Here is a 22,834-nt window from a genome sequence, read left to right on the forward strand (position 1 = left end):
TAGCTGTTGCAAATGCACCCCTGAAAGGTTTGGCCGTCAAAACAGAAGGCTTTTATCACAGGACAAGAAAACAGCCCTTGACAACTTAACGGGCAGAAAAAGATTTTTTTGAAAAAATCCCTAAGCCCCGGGGTCACAATTTCAGCAAAAATCTGACTTTTGGCAATTCACTCAAAAATGGTGCCAAACGGTTGCAAATGCTCCCCTGAAAGGTTTGGCGGTCGAAACAGAAGGCTTTTTATCACAGAACAAGAAATCAGCCCTCGACAACTTAACCGGCAGAAAAAGATTTTTTTGAAAAAATCCCTAAGCCCCGGGGTCACAATTTCAGCAAAAATCTGACTTTTGGCAATTCACTCAAAAATGGTGCCAAACGGTTGCAAATGCTCTCCTGAAAGGTTTCTTGGTCGAAACAGAAGGCTTTTTATCACAGAACAAGAAATCAGCCCTCGACAACTTAACCGGCAGAAAAAGATTTTTTGAAAAAATCCCTAAGCCCCGGGGTCACAATTTCAGCAAAAATCTGACTTTTGGCAATTCACTCAAAAATGATGCCTAGCTGTTGCAAATGCTCCCCTGAAAGGTTTGGCGGTCGAAACAGAAGGCTTTTTATCACAGAACAAGAAATCAGCCATCGACAACTTAACCGGCAGAAAAAGATTTTTTAAAAAAAATCCCTAAGCCCCGGGGTCACAATTTCAGCAAAAATCTGACTTTTGGCAATTCACTCAAAAATGGTGCCAAACGGTTTCAAATGCTCCCCTGAAAGGTTTGGCGGTCGAAACAGAAGGCTTTTTATCACAGAACAAGAAATCAGCCCTCGACAACTTAACCGTCAGAAAAAGATTTTTTTGAAAAAATCCCTAAGCCCCGGGGTCACAATTTCAGCAAAAATCTGACTTTTGGCAATTCACTCAAAAATGGTGCCAAACGGTTGCAAATGCTCCCCTGAAAGGTTTGGAGAAGGAAACAGAAGGCTATTAATCACAGGACAAGAAATCAGCCCTCGACAACTTAACCAGCAGAAAAAGATTTTTTGAAAAAATCCCTAAGCCCCGGGGTCACAATTTCAGCAAAAATCTGACTTTTGGCAATTCACTCAAAAATGTTGGTAAACGGTTGCAAATGCTCTCCTGAAAGGTTTCGCGGTCGAAACAGAAGGCTTTTTATCACAGAACAAGAAATCAGCCCTCGACAACTTAACCGGCAGAAAAATATTTTTTTGAAAAAATCCCTAAGCCCCGGGGTCACAATTTCAGCAAAAATCTGACTTTTGGCAATTCACTCAAAAATGATGCCTAGCTGTTGCAAATGCACCCCTGAAAGGTTTGGCAGTCGAAACAGAAGGCTTTTTATCACAGAACAAGAAATCAGCCCTCGACAACTTAAGCGGCAGAAAAAGATTTTTTGAAAAAATCCCTAAGCCCTGGGGTCACAATTTCAGCAAAAATCTGACTTTTGGCAATTCACTCAAAAATGGTGCCAAATGGTTGCAAATGCTCCCCTGAAAGGTTTGGCGGTCAAAACAGATGGCTTTTTATCACAGGACAAGAAATCAGCCCTCGACAACTTAACCGGCAGAAAAAGATTTTTTGAAAAAATCCCTAAGCCCCGGGGTCACAATTTCAGCAATAATCTGACTTTTGGCAATTCACTCAAAAATGGTGCCAAACGGTTGCAAATGCTCCCCTGAAAGGTTTGGCGGTCGAAACAGAAGGCTTTTTATCACAGAACAAGAAATCAGCCCTCGACAACTTAACCGGCAGAAAAAGATTTTTTTGAAAAAATCCCTAAGCCCCGGGGTCACAATTTCAGCAAAAATCTGACTTTTGGCAATTCACTCAAAAATGGTGCCAAACGGTTGCAAATGCTCTCCTGAAAGGTTTCTTGGTCGAAACAGAAGGCTTTTTATCACAGAACAAGAAATCAGCCCTCGACAACTTAACCGGCAGAAAAAGATTTTTTGAAAAAATCCCTAAGCCCCGGGGTCACAATTTCAGCAAAAATCTGACTTTTGGCAATTCACTCAAAAATGGTGCTAAACGGTTGCAAATGCTCTCCTGAAAGGTTTCGCGGTCGAAACAGAAGGCTTTTTATCACAGAACAAGAAATCAGCCCTCGACAACTTAACCGGCAGAAAAAGATTTTTTTGTAAAAATCCCTAAGCCCCGGGGTCACAATTTCAGCAAAAATCTGACTTTTGGCAATTCACTTAAAAATGGTGCCAAACGGTTGCAAATGCTCCCCTGAAAGGTTTGGCGGTCGAAACAGAAGGCTTTTTATCACAAAACAAGAAATCAGCCCTCGACAACATAACCGGCAGAAAAAGATTTTTTTGAAAAAATCCCTAAGCCCCGGGGTCACAATTTCAGCAAAAATCTGACTTTTGGCAATTCACTCAAAAATGATGCCTAGCTGTTGCAAATGCACCCCTGAAAGGTTTCGCGGTCGAAACAGAAGGCTTTTTATCACAGAACAAGAAATCAGCCCTCGACAACTTAACCGTCAGAAAAAGATTTTTTTTTAAAAATCCCTAAGCCCCGGGGTCACAATTTCAGCAGAAATCTGACTTTTGGCAATTCACTCAAAAATGATGCCTAGCTGTTGCAAATGCACCCCTGAAAGGTTTGGCCGTCAAAACAGAAGGCTTTTATCACAGGACAAGAAATCAGCCCTCGACAACTTAACCGGCAGAAAAAGATTTTTTGAAAAAATCCCTAAGCCCCGGGGTCACAATTTCAGCAATAATCTGACTTTTGGCAATTCACTCAAAAATGGTGCCAAACGGTTGCAAATGCTCCCCTAAAAGGTTTGGCGGTCGAAACAGAAGGCTTTTTATCACAGAACAAGAAATCAGCCCTCGACAACTTAACCGGCAGAAAAAGATTTTTTTGAAAAAATCCCTAAGCCCCGGGGTCACAATTTCAGCAAAAATCTGACTTTTGGCAATTCACTCAAAAATGATGCCTAGCTGTTGCAAATGCACCCCTGAAAGGTTTCGCGGTCGAAACAGAAGGCTTTTTATCACAGAACAAGAAATCAGCCCTCGACAACTTAACCTTCAGAAAAAGATTTTTTTGAAAAAATCCCTAAGCCCCGGGGTCACAATTTCAGCAAAAATCTGACTTTTGGCAATTCACTCAAAAATGATGCCTAGCTGTTGCAAATGCACCCCTGAAAGGTTTGGCAGTCGAAACAGAAGGCTTTTTATCACAGAACAAGAAATCAGCCCTCGACAACTTAACCGGCAGAAAAAGATTTTTTGAAAAAATCCCTAAGCCCCGGGGTCACAATTTCAGCAATAATCTGACTTTTGGCAATTCACTCAAAAATGGTGCCAAACGGTTGCAAATGCTCCCCTAAAAGGTTTGGCGGTCGAAACAGAAGGCTTTTTATCACAGAACAAGAAATCAGCCCTCGACAACTTAACCGGCAGAAAAAAATTTTTTTGAAAAAATCCCTAAGCCCCGGGGTCACAATTTCAGCAAAAATCTGACTTTTGGCAATTTACTCAAAAATGATGCCTAGCTGTTGCAAATGCTCCCCTGAAAGGTTTGGCGGTCGAAACAGAAGGCTTTTAATCACAGGACAAGAAATCAGCTCTCGACAACATAACCGGCAGAAAAAGATTTTTTGAAAAAATCCCTAAGCCCCGGGGTCACAATTTCAGCAAAAATCTGACTTTTGGCAATTCACTCAAAAATGGTGCTAAACGGTTGCAAATGCTCTCCTGAAAGGTTTCGCGGTCGAAACAGAAGGCTTTTTATCACAGAACAAGAAATCAGCCCTCGACAACTTAACCGGCAGAAAAAGATTTTTTTGTAAAAATCCCTAAGCCCCGGGGTCACAATTTCAGCAAAAATCTGACTTTTGGCAATTCACTTAAAAATGGTGCCAAACGGTTGCAAATGCTCCCCTGAAAGGTTTGGCGGTCGAAACAGAAGGCTTTTTATCACAAAACAAGAAATCAGCCCTCGACAACATAACCGGCAGAAAAAGATTTTTTTGAAAAAATCCCTAAGCCCCGGGGTCACAATTTCAGCAAAAATCTGACTTTTGGCAATTCACTCAAAAATGATGCCTAGCTGTTGCAAATGCACCCCTGAAAGGTTTCGCGGTCGAAACAGAAGGCTTTTTATCACAGAACAAGAAATCAGCCCTCGACAACTTAACCGTCAGAAAAAGATTTTTTTGAAAAAATCCCTAAGCCCCGGGGTCACAATTTCAGCAGAAATCTGACTTTTGGCAATTCACTCAAAAATGATGCCTAGCTGTTGCAAATGCACCCCTGAAAGGTTTGGCCGTCAAAACAGAAGGCTTTTATCACAGGACAAGAAATCAGCCCTCGACAACTTAACCGGCAGAAAAAGATTTTTTGAAAAAATCCCTAAGCCCCGGGGTCACAATTTCAGCAATAATCTGACTTTTGGCAATTCACTCAAAAATGGTGCCAAACGGTTGCAAATGCTCCCATAAAAGGTTTGGCGGTCGAAACAGAAGGCTTTTTATCACAGAACAAGAAATCAGCCCTCGACAACTTAACCGGCAGAAAAAGATTTTTTTGAAAAAATCCCTAAGCCCCGGGGTCACAATTTCAGCAAAAATCTGACTTTTGGCAATTCACTCAAAAATGATGCCTAGCTGTTGCAAATGCACCCCTGAAAGGTTTCACGGTCGAAACAGAAGGCTTTTTATCACAGAACAAGAAATCAGCCCTCGACAACTTAACCGTTAGAAAAAGATTTTTTTGAAAAAATCCCTAAGCCCCGGGGTCACAATTTCAGCAAAAATCTGACTTTTGGCAATTCACTCAAAAATGATGCCTAGCTGTTGCAAATGCACCCCTGAAAGGTTTGGCCGTCAAAACAGAAGGCTTTTATCACAGGACAAGAAATCAGCCCTCGACAACTTAACCGGCAGAAAAAGATTTTTTGAAAAAATCCCTAAGCCCCGGGGTCACAATTTCAGCAATAATCTGACTTTTGGCAATTCACTCAAAAATGGTGCCAAACGGTTGCAAATGCTCCCCTAAAAGGTTTGGCGGTCGAAACAGAAGGCTTTTTATCACAGAACAAGAAATCAGCCCTCGACAACTTAACCGGCAGAAAAATTTTTTTTTGAAAAAATCCCTAAGCCCCGGGGTCACAATTTCAGCAAAAATCTGACTTTTGGCAATTTACTCAAAAATGATGCCTAGCTGTTGCACATGCTCCCCTGAAAGGTTTGGCGGTCGAAACAGAAGGCTTTTAATCACAGGACAAGAAATCAGCTCTCGACAACATAACCGGCAGAAAAAGATTTTTTGAAAAAATCCCTAAGCCCCGGGGTCACAATTTCAGCAAAAATCTGACTTTTGGCAATTCACTCAAAAATGGTGCTAAACGGTTGCAAATGCTCTCCTGAAAGGTTTCGCGGTCGAAACAGAAGGCTTTTTATCACAGAACAAGAAATCAGCCCTCGACAACTTAACCGGCAGAAAAAGATTTTTTTGAAAAAATCCCTAAGCCCCGGGGTCACAATTTCAGCAAAAATCTGACTTTTGGCAATTCACTCAAAAATGGTGCTAAACGGTTGCAAATGCTCTCCTGAAAGGTTTCGCGGTCGAAACAGAAGGCTTTTTATCACAGAACAAGAAATCAGCCCTCGATAACTTAACCGGCAGAAATTTTTTTTTTTGAAAAAATCCCTAAGCCCCGGGGTCACAATTTCAGCAAAAATCTGACTTTTGGCAATTCACTCAAAAATGATGCCTAGCTGTTGCAAATGCACCCCTGAAAGGTTTGGCCGTCAAAACAGAAGGCTTTTTATCACAGAACAAGAAATCAGCCCTCGACAACTTAACCGTCAGAAAAAGATTTTTTTGAAAAAATCCCTAAGCCCCGGGGTCACAATTTCAGCAAAAATCTGACTTTTGGCAATTCACTCAAAAATGATGCCTAGCTGGTGCAAATGCACCCCTGAAAGGTTTGGCCGTCAAAACAGAAGGCTTTTATCACAGGACAAGAAATCAGCCCTCGACAACTTAACCGGCAGAAAAAGATTTTTTGAAAAAATCCCTAAGCCCCGCGGTCACAATTTCAGCAATAATCTGACTTTTGGCAATTCACTCAAAAATGGTGCCAAACGGTTGCAAATGCTCCCCTAAAAGGTTTGGCGGTCGAAACAGAAGGCTTTTTATCACAGAACAAGAAATCAGCCCTCGACAACTTAACCGGCAGAAAAATTTTTTTTTGAAAAAATCCCTAAGCCCCGGGGTCACAATTTCAGCAAAAATCTGACTTTTGGCAATTTACTCAAAAATGATGCCTAGCTGTTGCACATGCTCCCCTGAAAGGTTTGGCGGTCGAAACAGAAGGCTTTTAATCACAGGACAAGAAATCAGCTCTCGACAACATAACCGGCAGAAAAAGATTTTTTGAAAAAATCCCTAAGCCCCGGGGTCACAATTTCAGCAAAAATCTGACTTTTGGCAATTCACTCAAAAATGGTGCTAAACGGTTGCAAATGCTCTCCTGAAAGGTTTCGCGGTCGAAACAGAAGGCTTTTTATCACAGAACAAGAAATCAGCCCTCGACAACTTAACCGGCAGAAAAAGATTTTTTTGAAAAAATCCCTAAGCCCCGGGGTCACAATTTCAGCAAAAATCTGACTTTTGGCAATTCACTCAAAAATGGTGCTAAACGGTTGCAAATGCTCTCCTGAAAGGTTTCGCGGTCGAAACAGAAGGCTTTTTATCACAGAACAAGAAATCAGCCCTCGATAACTTAACCGGCAGAAATTTTTTTTTTTGAAAAAATCCCTAAGCCCCGGGGTCACAATTTCAGCAAAAATCTGACTTTTGGCAATTCACTCAAAAATGATGCCTAGCTGTTGCAAATGCACCCCTGAAAGGTTTGGCCGTCAAAACAGAAGGCTTTTTATCACAGAACAAGAAATCAGCCCTCGACAACTTAACCGTCAGAAAAAGATTTTTTTGAAAAAATCCCTAAGCCCCGGGGTCACAATTTCAGCAAAAATCTGACTTTTGGCAATTCACTCAAAAATGATGCCTAGCTGGTGCAAATGCACCCCTGAAAGGTTTGGCCGTCAAAACAGAAGGCTTTTATCACAGGACAAGAAATCAGCCCTCGACAACTTAACCGGCAGAAAAAGATTTTTTGAAAAAATCCCTAAGCCCCGCGGTCACAATTTCAGCAATAATCTGACTTTTGGCAATTCACTCAAAAATGGTGCCAAACGGTTGCAAATGCTCCCCTAAAAGGTTTGGCGGTCGAAACAGAAGGCTTTTTATCACAGAACAAGAAATCAGCCCTCGACAACTTAACCGGCAGAAAAAAATTTTTTTGAAAAAATCCCTAAGCCCCGGGGTCACAATTTCAGCAAAAATCTGACTTTTGGCAATTTACTCAAAAATGATGCCTAGCTGTTGCAAATGCTCCCCTGAAAGGTTTGGCGGTCGAAACAGAAGGCTTTTAATCACAGGACAAGAAATCAGCTCTCGACAACATAACCGGCAGAAAAAGATTTTTTGAAAAAATCCCTAAGCCCCGGGGTCACAATTTCAGCAAAAATCTGACTTTTGGCAATTCACTCAAAAATGGTGCTAAACGGTTGCAAATGCTCTCCTGAAAGGTTTCGCGTTCGAAACAGAAGGCTTTTTATCACAGAACAAGAAATCAGCCCTCGACAACTTAACCGGCAGAAAAAGATTTTTTTGTAAAAATCCCTAAGCCCCGGGGTCACAATTTCAGCAAAAATCTGACTTTTGGCAATTTACTCAAAAATGGTGCTAAACGGTTGCAAATGCTCTCCTGAAAGGTTTCGCGGTCGAAACAGAAGGCTTTTTATCACAGAACAAGAAATCAGCCCTCGACAACTTAACCGGCAGAAAAATATTTTTTAAAAAAAATCCCTAAGCCCCGGGGTCACAATTTCAGCAAAAATCTGACTTTTGGCAATTCACTCAAAAATGATGCCTAGCTGTTGCAAATGCACCCCTGAAAGATTTGGCGGTCGAAACAGAAGGCTTTTTATCACAGAACAAGAAATCAGCCCTCGACAACTTAACCGGCAGAAAAAATTTTTTTTGAAAAAATCCCTAAGCCCCGGGGTCACAATTTCAGCAAAAATCTGACTTTTGGCAATTCACTCAAAAATGATGCCTAGCTGTTGCAAATGCTCCCCTGAAAGGTTTGGCGGTCGAAACAGAAGGCTTTTTATCACAGAACAAGAAATCAGCCATCGACAACTTAACCGGCAGAAAAAGATTTTTTTAAAAAAATCCCTAAGCCCCGGGGTCACAATTTCAGCAAAAATCTGACTTTTGGCAATTCACTCAAAAATGGTGCCAAACGGTTTCAAATGCTCCCCTGAAAGGTATGGCGGTCGAAATAGATGGCTTTTTATCACAGGAGAAGAAATCAGCCCTCGACAACTTAACCGGCAGAAAAAGATTTTTTGAAAAAATCCCTAAGCCCCGGGGTCACAATTTCAGCAAGAATCTGACTTTTGGCAATTCACTCAAAAATGGTGCCAAACGGTTGCAAATGCTCCCCTTAAAGGTTTGGCGGTCGAAACAGAAGGCTTTTTATCACAGAACAAGAAATCAGCCCTCGACAACTTAACCGGCAGAAATTTTTTTTTTTGAAAAAATCCCTAAGCCCCGGGGTCACAATTTCAGCAAGAATCTGACTTTTGGCAATTCACTCAAAAATGATGCCTAGCTGTTGCAAATGCACCCCTGAAAGGTTTCGCAGTCGAAACAGAAGGCTTTTAATCACAGAACAAGAAATCAGCCCTCGACAACTTAAGAGGCAGAAAAAGATTTTTTGAAAAAATCCCTAAGCCCTGGGGTCACAATTTCAGCAAAAATCTGACTTTTGGCAATTCACTCAAAAATGATGCCTAGCTGTTGCAAATGCTCCCCTGAAAGGTTTGGCGGTCGAAACAGAAGGCTTTTTATCACAGAACAAGAAATCAGCCATCGACAACTTAACCGGCAGAAAAAGATTTTTTTAAAAAAATCCCTGAGCCCCGGGGTCACAATTTCAGCAAAAATCTGACTTTTGGCAATTCACTCAAAAATGGTGCCAAACGGTTGCAAATGCTCCCCTGAAAGGTTTGGCGGTCGAAAAAGAAGGCTTTTTATCACATAACAAGAAATCAGCCCTCGACAACTTAACCGGCAGAAAAAGATTTTTTTGTAAAAATCCCTAAGCCCCGGGGTCACAATTTCAGCAAAAATCTGACTTTTGGCAATTCACTCAAAAATGATGCCTAGCTGTTGCAAATGCTCCCCTGAAAGGTTTGGCGGTCGAAACAGAAGGCTTTTTATCACATAACAAGAAATCAGCCATCGACAACTTAACCGGCAGAAAAAGATTTTTTTAAAAAAATCCCTGAGCCCCGGGGTCACAATTTCAGCAAAAATCTGACTTTTGGCAATTCACTCAAAAATGGTGCTAAACGGTTGCAAATGCTCTCCTGAAAGGTTTCGCGGTCGAAACAGAAGGCTTTTTATCACAGAACAAGAAATCAGCCCTCGACAACTTAACCGGCAGAAAATTTTTTTTTTTAAAAAATCCCTAAGCCCCGGGGTCACAATTTCAGCAAAAATCTGACTTTTGGCAATTCACTCAAAAATGATGCCTAGCTGTTGCAAATGCACCCCTGAAAGGTTTCGCGGTCGAAACAGAAGGCTTTTTATCACAGAACAAGAAATCAGCCCTCGACAACTTAACCGGCAGAAAATTTTTTTTTTGAAAAAATCCCTAAGCCCCGGGGTCACAATTTCAGCAAAAATCTGACTCTTGGCAATTCACTCAAAAATGATGCCTAGCTGTTGCAAATGCACCCCTGAAAGGTTTGGCCGTCAAAACAGAAGGCTTTTATCACAGGACAAGAAATCAGCCCTTGACAACTTAACGGGCAGAAAAAGATTTTTTTGAAAAAATCCCTAAGCCCCGGGGTCACAATTTCAGCAAAAATCTGACTTTTGGCAATTCACTCAAAAATGGTGCCAAACGGTTGCAAATGCTCCCCTGAAAGGTTTGGCGGTCGAAACAGAAGGCTTTTTATCACAGAACAAGAAATCAGCCCTCGACAACTTAACCGTCAGAAAAAGATTTTTTTGAAAAAATCCCTAAGCCCCGGGGTCACAATTTCAGCAAAAATCTGACTTTTGGCAATTCACTCAAAAATGGTGCCAAACGGTTTCAAATGCTCCCCTGAAAGGTTTGGCGGTCGAAACAGATGGCTTTTTATCACAGGAGAAGAAATCAGCCCTCGACAACTTAACCGGCAGAAAAAGATTTTTTGATAAAATCCCTAAGCCCCGGGGTCACAATTTCAGCAAGAATCTGACTTTTGGCAATTCACTCAAAAATGGTGCCAAGCGGTTGCAAATGCTCCCCTAAAAGGTTTGGCGGTCGAAACAGAAGGCTTTTTATCACAGAACAAGAAATCAGCCCTCGACAACTTAACCGGCAGAAAAAGATTTTTTTGAAAAAATCCCTAAGCCCCGGGGTCACAATTTCAGCAAAAATCTGACTTTTGGCAATTCACTCAAAAATGATGCCTAGCTGTTGCAAATGCACCCCTGAAAGGTTTCACGGTCGAAACAGAAGGCTTTTTATCACAGAACAAGAAATCAGCCCTCGACAACTTAACCGTCAGAAAAAGATTTTTTTGAAAAAATCCCTAAGCCCCGGGGTCACAATTTCAGCAAAAATCTGACTTTTGGCAATTCACTCAAAAATGATGCCTAGCTGTTGCAAATGCACCCCTGAAAGGTTTGGCCGTCAAAACAGAAGGCTTTTATCACAGGACAAGAAATCAGCCCTCGACAACTTAACCGGCAGAAAAAGATTTTTTGAAAAAATCCCTAAGCCCCGGGGTCACAATTTCAGCAATAATCTGACTTTTGGCAATTCACTCAAAAATGGTGCCAAACGGTTGCAAATGCTCCCCTAAAAGGTTTGGCGGTCGAAACAGAAGGCTTTTTATCACAGAACAAGAAATCAGCCCTCGACAACTTAACCGGCAGAAAAATTTTTTTTTGAAAAAATCCCTAAGCCCCGGGGTCACAATTTCAGCAAAAATCTGACTTTTGGCAATTTACTCAAAAATGATGCCTAGCTGTTGCACATGCTCCCCTGAAAGGTTTGGCGGTCGAAACAGATGGCTTTTTATCACAGGAGAAGAAATCAGCCCTCGACAACTTAACCGGCAGAAAAAGATTTTTTGATAAAATCCCTAAGCCCCGGGGTCACAATTTCAGCAAAAATCTGACTTTTGGCAATTCACTCAAAAATGGTGCTAAACGGTTGCAAATGCTCTCCTGAAAGGTTTCGCGGTCGAAACAGAAGGCTTTTTATCACAGGACAAGAAATCAGCTCTCGACAACATAACCGGCAGAAAAAGATTTTTTGAAAAAATCCCTAAGCCCCGGGGTCACAATTTCAGCAAAAATCTGACTTTTGGCAATTCACTCAAAAATGGTGCTAAACGGTTGCAAATGCTCTCCTGAAAGGTTTCGCGGTCGAAACAGAAGGCTTTTTATCACAGAACAAGAAATCAGCCCTCGACAACTTAACCGGCAGAAAAAGATTTTTTTGAAAAAATCCCTAAGCCCCGGGGTCACAATTTCAGCAAAAATCTGACTTTTGGCAATTCACTCAAAAATGGTGCTAAACGGTTGCAAATGCTCTCCTGAAAGGTTTCGCGGTCGAAACAGAAGGCTTTTTATCACAGAACAAGAAATCAGCCCTCGATAACTTAACCGGCAGAAATTTTTTTTTTTGAAAAAATCCCTAAGCCCCGGGGTCACAATTTCAGCAAAAATCTGACTTTTGGCAATTCACTCAAAAATGATGCCTAGCTGTTGCAAATGCACCCCTGAAAGGTTTGGCCGTCAAAACAGAAGGCTTTTTATCACAGAACAAGAAATCAGCCCTCGACAACTTAACCGTCAGAAAAAGATTTTTTTGAAAAAATCCCTAAGCCCCGGGGTCACAATTTCAGCAAAAATCTGACTTTTGGCAATTCACTCAAAAATGATGCCTAGCTGTTGCAAATGCACCCCTGAAAGGTTTGGCCGTCAAAACAGAAGGCTTTTATCACAGGACAAGAAATCAGCCCTCGACAACTTAACCGGCAGAAAAAGATTTTTTGAAAAAATCCCTAAGCCCCGCGGTCACAATTTCAGCAATAATCTGACTTTTGGCAATTCACTCAAAAATGGTGCCAAACGGTTGCAAATGCTCCCCTAAAAGGTTTGGCGGTCGAAACAGAAGGCTTTTTATCACAGAACAAGAAATCAGCCCTCGACAACTTAACCGGCAGAAAAAATTTTTTTTGAAAAAATCCCTAAGCCCCGGGGTCACAATTTCAGCAAAAATCTGACTTTTGGCAATTTACTCAAAAATGATGCCTAGCTGTTGCAAATGCTCCCCTGAAAGGTTTGGCGGTCGAAACAGAAGGCTTTTAATCACAGGACAAGAAATCAGCTCTCGACAACATAACCGGCAGAAAAAGATTTTTTGAAAAAATCCCTAAGCCCCGGGGTCACAATTTCAGCAAAAATCTGACTTTTGGCAATTCACTCAAAAATGGTGCTAAACGGTTGCAAATGCTCTCCTGAAAGGTTTCGCGTTCGAAACAGAAGGCTTTTTATCACAGAACAAGAAATCAGCCCTCGACAACTTAACCGGCAGAAAAAGATTTTTTTGTAAAAATCCCTAAGCCCCGGGGTCACAATTTCAGCAAAAATCTGACTTTTGGCAATTCACTCAAAAATGGTGCTAAACGGTTGCAAATGCTCTCCTGAAAGGTTTCGCGGTCGAAACAGAAGGCTTTTTATCACAGAACAAGAAATCAGCCCTCGACAACTTAACCGGCAGAAAAATATTTTTTAAAAAAAATCCCTAAGCCCCGGGGTCACAATTTCAGCAAAAATCTGACTTTTGGCAATTCACTCAAAAATGATGCCTAGCTGTTGCAAATGCACCCCTGAAAGATTTGGCGGTCGAAACAGAAGGCTTTTTATCACAGAACAAGAAATCAGCCCTCGACAACTTAACCGGCAGAAAAAATTTTTTTTGAAAAAATCCCTAAGCCCCGGGGTCACAATTTCAGCAAAAATCTGACTTTTGGCAATTCACTCAAAAATGATGCCTAGCTGTTGCAAATGCTCCCCTGAAAGGTTTGGCGGTCGAAACAGAAGGCTTTTTATCACAGAACAAGAAATCAGCCCTCGACAACTTAACCGGCAGAAAAAGATTTTTTTAAAAAAATCCCTAAGCCCCGGGGTCACAATTTCAGCAAAAATCTGACTTTTGGCAATTCACTCAAAAATGGTGCCAAACGGTTTCAAATGCTCCCCTGAAAGGTATGGCGGTCGAAATAGATGGCTTTTTATCACAGGAGAAGAAATCAGCCCTCGACAACTTAACCGGCAGAAAAAGATTTTTTGAAAAAATCCCTAAGCCCCGGGGTCACAATTTCAGCAAGAATCTGACTTTTGGCAATTCACTCAAAAATGGTGCCAAACGGTTGCAAATGCTCCCCTTAAAGGTTTGGCGGTCGAAACAGAAGGCTTTTTATCACAGAACAAGAAATCAGCCCTCGACAACTTAACCGGCAGAAATTTTTTTTTTTGAAAAAATCCCTAAGCCCCGGGGTCACAATTTCAGCAAGAATCTGACTTTTGGCAATTCACTCAAAAATGATGCCTAGCTGTTGCAAATGCACCCCTGAAAGGTTTCGCAGTCGAAACAGAAGGCTTTTAATCACAGAACAAGAAATCAGCCCTCGACAACTTAAGCGGCAGAAAAAGATTTTTTGAAAAAATCCCTAAGCCCTGGGGTCACAATTTCAGCAAAAATCTGACTTTTGGCAATTCACTCAAAAATGATGCCTAGCTGTTGCAAATGCTCCCCTGAAAGGTTTGGCGGTCGAAACAGAAGGCTTTTTATCACAGAACAAGAAATCAGCCATCGACAACTTAACCGGCAGAAAAAGATTTTTTTAAAAAAATCCCTGAGCCCCGGGGTCACAATTTCAGCAAAAATCTGACTTTTGGCAATTCACTCAAAAATGGTGCCAAACGGTTGCAAATGCTCCCCTGAAAGGTTTGGCGGTCGAAAAAGAAGGCTTTTTATCACATAACAAGAAATCAGCCCTCGACAACTTAACCGGCAGAAAAAGATTTTTTTGTAAAAATCCCTAAGCCCCGGGGTCACAATTTCAGCAAAAATCTGACTTTTGGCAATTCACTCAAAAATGATGCCTAGCTGTTGCAAATGCTCCCCTGAAAGGTTTGGCGGTCGAAACAGAAGGCTTTTTATCACATAACAAGAAATCAGCCATCGACAACTTAACCGGCAGAAAAAGATTTTTTTAAAAAAATCCCTGAGCCCCGGGGTCACAATTTCAGCAAAAATCTGACTTTTGGCAATTCACTCAAAAATGGTGCTAAATGGTTGCAAATGCTCTCCTGAAAGGTTTCGCGGTCGAAACAGAAGGCTTTTTATCACAGAACAAGAAATCAGCCCTCGACAACTTAACCGGCAGAAAAATATTTTTTTTAAAAAATCCCTAAGCCCCGGGGTCACAATTTCAGCAAAAATCTGACTTTTGGCAATTCACTCAAAAATGATGCCTAGCTGTTGCAAATGCACCCCTGAAAGGTTTGGCGGTCGAAACAGAAGGCTTTTTATCACAGAACAAGAAATCAGCCCTCGACAACTTAACCGGCAGAAAATTTTTTTTTTGAAAAAATCCCTAAGCCCCGGGGTCACAATTTCAGCAAAAATCTGACTCTTGGCAATTCACTCAAAAATGATGCCTAGCTGTTGCAAATGCACCCCTGAAAGGTTTGGCCGTCAAAACAGAAGGCTTTTATCACAGGACAAGAAATCAGCCCTTGACAACTTAACGGGCAGAAAAAGATTTTTTTGAAAAAATCCCTAAGCCCCGGGGTCACAATTTCAGCAAAAATCTGACTTTTGGCAATTCACTCAAAAATGGTGCCAAACGGTTGCAAATGCTCCCCTGAAAGGTTTGGCGGTCGAAACAGAAGGCTTTTTATCACAGAACAAGAAATCAGCCCTCGACAACTTAACCGTCAGAAAAAGATTTTTTTGAAAAAATCCCTAAGCCCCGGGGTCACAATTTCAGCAAAAATCTGACTTTTGGCAATTCACTCAAAAATGGTGCCAAACGGTTTCAAATGCTCCCCTGAAAGGTTTGGCGGTCGAAACAGATGGCTTTTTATCACAGGAGAAGAAATCAGCCCTCGACAACTTAACCGGCAGAAAAAGATTTTTTGATAAAATCCCTAAGCCCCGGGGTCACAATTTCAGCAAGAATCTGACTTTTGGCAATTCACTCAAAAATGGTGCCAAGCGGTTGCAAATGCTCTCCTGAAAGGTTTCTTGGTCGAAACAGAAGGCTTTTTATCACAGAACAAGAAATCAGCCCTCGACAACTTAACCGGCAGAAAAAGATTTTTTGAAAAAATCCCTAAGCCCCGGGGTCACAATTTCAGCAAAAATCTGACTTTTGGCAATTCACTCAAAAATGGTGCTAAACGGTTGCAAATGCTCTCCTGAAAGGTTTCGCGGTCGAAACAGAAGGCTTTTTATCACAGAACAAGAAATCAGCCCTCGACAACTTAACCGGCAGAAAAATATTTTTTTTAAAAAATCCCTAAGCCCCGGGGTCACAATTTCAGCAAAAATCTGACTTTTGGCAATTCACTCAAAAATGATGCCTAGCTGTTGCAAATGCACCCCTGAAAGATTTGGCGGTCGAAACAGAAGGCTTTTTATCACAGAACAAGAAATCAGCCCTCGACAACTTAACCGGCAGAAAAATTTTTTTTTGAAAAAATCCCTAAGCCCCGGGGTCACAATTTCAGCAAAAATCTGACTTTTGGCAATTCACTCAAAAATGATGCCTTGCTGTTGCAAATGCACCCCTGAAAGGTTTGGCCATCAAAACAGAACGCTTTTATCACAGGACAAGAAAACAGCCCTTGACAACTTAACGGGCAGAAAAAGATTTTTTTGAAAAAATCCCTAAGCCCCGGGGTCACAATTTCAGCAAAAATCTGACTTTTGGCAATTCACTCAAAAATGGTGCTAAACGGTTGCAAATGCTCTCCTGAAAGGTTTCGCGGTCGAAACAGAAGGCTTTTTATCACAGAACAAGAAATCAGCCCTCGACAACTTAACCGGCAGAAAAATATTTTTTTAAAAAAATCCCTAAGCCCCGGGGTCACAATTTCAGCAAAAATCTGACTTTTGGCAATTCACTCAAAAATGATGCCTAGCTGTTGCAAATGCACCCCTGAAAGATTTGGCGGTCGAAACAGAAGGCTTTTTATCACAGAACAAGAAATCAGCCCTCGACAACTTAACCGGCAGAAAAATTTTTTTTTGAAAAAATCCCTAAGCCCCGGGGTCACAATTTCAGCAAAAATCTGACTTTTGGCAATTCACTCAAAAATGATGCCTTGCTGTTGCAAATGCACCCCTGAAAGGTTTGGCCATCAAAACAGAAGGCTTTTATCACAGGACAAGAAAACAGCCCTTGACAACTTAACGGGCAGAAAAAGATTTTTTTGAAAAAATCCCTAAGCCCCGGGGTCACAATTTCAGCAAAAATCTGACTTTTGGCAATTCACTCAAAAATGATGCCTTGCTGTTGCAAATGCACCCCTGAAAGGTTTGGCCATCAAAACAGAAGGCTTTTATCACAGGACAAGAAAACAGCCCTTGACAACTTAACGGGCAGAAAAAGATTTTTTTGAAAAAATCCCTAAGCCCCGGGGTCACAATTTCAGCAAAAATCTGACTTTTGGCAATTCACTCAAAAATGGTGCCAAACGGTTTCAAATGCTCCCCTGAAAGGTATGGCGGTCGAAATAGATGGCTTTTTATCACAGGAGAAGAAATCAGCCCTCGACAACTTAACCGGCAGAAAAAGATTTTTTGAAAAAATCCCTAAGCCCCGGGGTCACAATTTCAGCAAGAATCTGACTTTTGGCAATTCACTCAAAAATGGTGCCAAACGGTTGCAAATGCTCCCCTTAAAGGTTTGGCGGTCGAAACAGAAGGCTTTTTATCACAGAACAAGAAATCAGCCCTCGACAACTTAACCGGCAGAAATTTTTTTTTTTGAAAAAATCCCTAAGCCCCGGGGTCACAATTTCAGCAAGAATCTGACTTTTGGCAATTCACTCAAAAATGATGCCTAGCTGTTGCAAATGCACCCCTGAAAGGTTTCGCAGTCGAAACAGAAGGCTTTTAATCACAGAACAAGAAATCAGCCCTCGACAACTTAAGCGGCAGAAAAAGATTTTTTGAAAAAATCCCTAAGCCCTGGGGTCACAATTTCAGCAAAAATCTGACTTTTGGCAATTCACTCAAAAATGATGCCTAGCTGTTGCAAATGCTCCCCTGAAAGGTTTGGCGGTCGAAACAGAAGGCTTTTTATCACAGAACAAGAAATCAGCCATCGACAACTTAACCGGCAGAAAAAGATTTTTTTAAAAAAATCCCTGAGCCCCGGGGTCACAATTTCAGCAAAAATCTGACTTTTGGCAATTCACTCAAAAATGGTGCCAAACGGTTGCAAATGCTCCCCTGAAAGGTTTGGCGGTCGAAAAAGAAGGCTTTTTATCACATAACAAGAAATCAGCCCTCGACAACTTAACCGGCAGAAAAAGATTTTTTTGTAAAAATCCCTAAGCCCCGCGGTCACAATTTCAGCAATAATCTGACTTTTGGCAATTCACTCAAAAATGGTGCCAAACGGTTGCAAATGCTCCCCTAAAAGGTTTGGCGGTCGAAACAGAAGGCTTTTTATCACAGAACAAGAAATCAGCCCTCGACAACTTAACCGGCAGAAAAAATTTTTTTTGAAAAAATCCCTAAGCCCCGGGGTCACAATTTCAGCAAAAATCTGACTTTTGGCAATTTACTCAAAAATGATGCCTAGCTGTTGCAAATGCTCCCCTGAAAGGTTTGGTGGTCGAAACAGAAGGCTTTTAATCACAGGACAAGAAATCAGCTCTCGACAACATAACCGGCAGAAAAAGATTTTTTGAAAAAATCCCTAAGCCCCGGGGTCACAATTTCAGCAAAAATCTGACTTTTGGCAATTCACTCAAAAATGGTGCTAAACGGTTGCAAATGCTCTCCTGAAAGGTTTCGCGGTCGAAACAGAAGGCTTTTTATCACAGAACAAGAAATCAGCCCTCGACAACTTAACCGGCAGAAAAAGATTTTTTTGTAAAAATCCCTAAGCCCCGGGGTCACAATTTCAGCAAAAATCTGACTTTTGGCAATTCACTCAAAAATGGTGCTAAACGGTTGCAAATGCTCTCCTGAAAGGTTTCGCGGTCGAAACAGAAGGCTTTTTATCACAGAACAAGAAATCAGCCCTCGACAACTTAACCGGCAGAAAAATATTTTTTTTAAAAAATCCCTAAGCCCCGGGGTCACAATTTCAGCAAAAATCTGACTTTTGGCAATTCACTCAAAAATGATGCCTAGCTGTTGCAAATGCACCCCTGAAAGATTTGGCGGTCGAAACAGAAGGCTTTTTATCACAGAACAAGAAATCAGCCCTCGACAACTTAACCGGCAGAAAAATTTTTTTTTGAAAAAATCCCTAAGCCCCGGGGTCACAATTTCAGCAAAAATCTGACTTTTGGCAATTCACTCAAAAATGATGCCTTGCTGTTGCAAATGCACCCCTGAAAGGTTTGGCCATCAAAACAGAAGGCTTTTATCACAGGACAAGAAAACAGCCCTTGACAACTTAACGGGCAGAAAAAGATTTTTTTGAAAAAATCCCTAAGCCCCGGGGTCACAATTTCAGCAAAAATCTGACTTTTGGCAATTCACTCAAAAATGGTGCCAAACGGTTGCAAATGCTCCCCTGAAAGGTTTGGCGGTCGAAACAGAAGGCTTTTTATCACAGAACAAGAAATCAGCCCTCGACAACTTAACCGGCAGAAAAAGATTTTTTTTGAAAAAATCCCTAAGCCCCGGGGTCACAATTTCAGCAAAAATCTGACTTTTGGCAATTCACTCAAAAATGGTGCCAAACGGTTGCAAATGCTCTCCTGAAAGGTTTCTTGGTCGAAACAGAAGGCTTTTGATCACAGAACAAGAAATCAGCCCTCGACAACTTAACCGGCAGAAAAAGATTTTTTGAAAAAATCCCTAAGCCCCGGGGTCACAATTTCAGCAAGAATCTGACTTTTGGCAATTCACTCAAAAATGGTGCCAAACGGTTGCAAATGCTCCCCTTAAAGGTTTGGCGGTCGAAACAGAAGGCTTTTTATCACAGAACAAGAAATCAGCCCTCGACAACTTAACCGGCAGAAATTTTTTTTTTTGAAAAAATCCCTAAGCCCCGGGGTCACAATTTCAGCAAGAATCTGACTTTTGGCAATTCACTCAAAAATGATGCCTAGCTGTTGCAAATGCACCCCTGAAAGGTTTCGCAGTCGAAACAGAAGGCTTTTAATCACAGAACAAGAAATCAGCCCTCAACAACTTAAGCGGCAGAAAAAGATTTTTTGAAAAAATCCCTGAGCCCCGGGGTCACAATTTCAGCAAAAATCTGACTTTTGGCAATTCACTCAAAAATGATGCCTAGCTGTTGCAAATGCTCCCCTGAAAGGTTTGGCGGTCGAAACAGAAGGCTTTTTATCACAGAACAAGAAATCAGCCATCGACAACTTAACCGGCAGAAAAAGATTTTTTTAAAAAAATCCCTGAGCCCCGGGGTCACAATTTCAGCAAAAATCTGACTTTTGGCAATTCACTCAAAAATGGTGCCAAACGGTTGCAAATGCTCCCCTGAAAGGTTTGGCGGTCGAAAAAGAAGGCTTTTTATCACATAACAAGAAATCAGCCCTCGACAACTTAACCGGCAGAAAAAGATTTTTTTGTAAAAATCCCTAAGCCCCGGGGTCACAATTTCAGCAAAAATCTGACTTTTGGCAATTCACTCAAAAATGGTGCCAAACGGTTTCAAATGCTCCCCTGAAAGGTTTGGCGGTCGAAACAGATGGCTTTTTATCACAGGAGAAGAAATCAGCCCTCGACAACTTAACCGGCAGAAAAAGATTTTTTGATAAAATCCCTAAGCCCCGGGGTCACAATTTCAGCAAAAATCTGACTTTTGGCAATTCACTCAAAAATGATGCCTAGCTGTTGCAAATGCACCCCTGAAAGATTTGGCGGTCGAAACAGAAGGCTTTTTATCACAGAACAAGAAATCAGCCCTCGACAACTTAACCGGCAGAAAATTTTTTTTTTGAAAAAATCCCTAAGCCCCGGGGTCACAATTTCAGCAAAAATCTGACTTTTGGCAATTCACTCAAAAATGATGCCTTGCTGTTGCAAATGCACCCCTGAAAGGTTTGGCCATCAAAACAGAAGGCTTTTATCACAGGACAAGAAAACAGCCCTTGACAACTTAACGGGCAGAAAAAGATTTTTTTGAAAAAATCCCTAAGCCCCGGGGTCACAATTTCAGCAAAAATCTGACTTTTGGCAATTCACTCAAAAATGATGCCTTGCTGTTGCAAATGCACCCCTGAAAGGTTTGGCCATCAAAACAGAAGGCTTTTATCACAGGACAAGAAAACAGCCCTTGACAACTTAACGGGCAGAAAAAGATTTTTTTGAAAAAATCCCTAAGCCCCGGGGTCACAATTTCAGCAAAAATCTGACTTTTGGCAATTCACTCAAAAATGGTGCCAAACGGTTTCAAATGCTCCCCTGAAAGGTATGGCGGTCGAAATAGATGGCTTTTTATCACAGGAGAAGAAATCAGCCCTCGACAACTTAACCGGCAGAAAAAGATTTTTTGAAAAAATCCCTAAGCCCCGGGGTCACAATTTCAGCAAGAATCTGACTTTTGGCAATTCACTCAAAAATGGTGCCAAACGGTTGCAAATGCTCCCCTTAAAGGTTTGGCGGTCGAAACAGAAGGCTTTTTATCACAGAACAAGAAATCAGCCCTCGACAACTTAACCGGCAGAAATTTTTTTTTTTGAAAAAATCCCTAAGCCCCGGGGTCACAATTTCAGCAAGAATCTGACTTTTGGCAATTCACTCAAAAATGATGCCTGGCTGTTGCAAATGCACCCCTGAAAGGTTTCGCAGTCGAAACAGAAGGCTTTTAATCACAGAACAAGAAATCAGCCCTCGACAACTTAAGCGGCAGAAAAAGATTTTTTGAAAAAATCCCTAAGCCCTGGGGTCACAATTTCAGCAAAAATCTGACTTTTGGCAATTCACTCAAAAATGATGCCTAGCTGTTGCAAATGCTCCCCTGAAAGGTTTGGCGGTCGAAACAGAAGGCTTTTTATCACAGAACAAGAAATCAGCCATCGACAACTTAACCGGCAGAAAAAGATTTTTTTAAAAAAATCCCTGAGCCCCGGGGTCACAATTTCAGCAAAAATCTGACTTTTGGCAATTCACTCAAAAATGGTGCCAAACGGTTGCAAATGCTCCCCTGAAAGGTTTGGCGGTCGAAAAAGAAGGCTTTTTATCACATAACAAGAAATCAGCCCTCGACAACTTAACCGGCAGAAAAAGATTTTTTTGTAAAAATCCCTAAGCCCCGCGGTCACAATTTCAGCAATAATCTGACTTTTGGCAATTCACTCAAAAATGGTGCCAAACGGTTGCAAATGCTCCCCTAAAAGGTTTGGCGGTCGAAACAGAAGGCTTTTTATCACAGAACAAGAAATCAGCCCTCGACAACTTAACCGGCAGAAAAATTTTTTTTTGAAAAAATCCCTAAGCCCCGGGGTCACAATTTCAGCAAAAATCTGACTTTTGGCAATTTACTCAAAAATGATGCCTAGCTGTTGCAAATGCTCCCCTGAAAGGTTTGGTGGTCGAAACAGAAGGCTTTTAATCACAGGACAAGAAATCAGCTCTCGACAACATAACCGGCAGAAAAAGATTTTTTGAAAAAATCCCTAAGCCCCGGGGTCACAATTTCAGCAAAAATCTGACTTTTGGCAATTCACTCAAAAATGGTGCTAAACGGTTGCAAATGCTCTCCTGAAAGGTTTCGCGGTCGAAACAGAAGGCTTTTTATCACAGAACAAGAAATCAGCCCTCGACAACTTAACCGGCAGAAAAAGATTTTTTTGTAAAAATCCCTAAGCCCCGGGGTCACAATTTCAGCAAAAATCTGACTTTTGGCAATTCACTCAAAAATGGTGCTAAACGGTTGCAAATGCTCTCCTGAAAGGTTTCGCGGTCGAAACAGAAGGCTTTTTATCACAGAACAAGAAATCAGCCCTCGACAACTTAACCGGCAGAAAAATATTTTTTTTAAAAAATCCCTAAGCCCCGGGGTCACAATTTCAGCAAAAATCTGACTTTTGGCAATTCACTCAAAAATGATGCCTAGCTGTTGCAAATGCACCCCTGAAAGATTTGGCGGTCGAAACAGAAGGCTTTTTATCACAGAACAAGAAATCAGCCCTCGACAACTTAACCGGCAGAAAAATTTTTTTTTGAAAAAATCCCTAAGCCCCGGGGTCACAATTTCAGCAAAAATCTGACTTTTGGCAATTCACTCAAAAATGATGCCTTGCTGTTGCAAATGCACCCCTGAAAGGTTTGGCCATCAAAACAGAAGGCTTTTATCACAGGACAAGAAAACAGCCCTTGACAACTTAACGGGCAGAAAAAGATTTTTTTGAAAAAATCCCTAAGCCCCGGGGTCACAATTTCAGCAAAAATCTGACTTTTGGCAATTCACTCAAAAATGGTGCCAAACGGTT

The sequence above is a fragment of the Podarcis erhardii genome (assembly GCF_964252035.2).
Source record: "Podarcis erhardii genome assembly, chromosome: 3".
Classification (NCBI taxonomy): domain Eukaryota; kingdom Metazoa; phylum Chordata; class Lepidosauria; order Squamata; family Lacertidae; genus Podarcis; species Podarcis erhardii.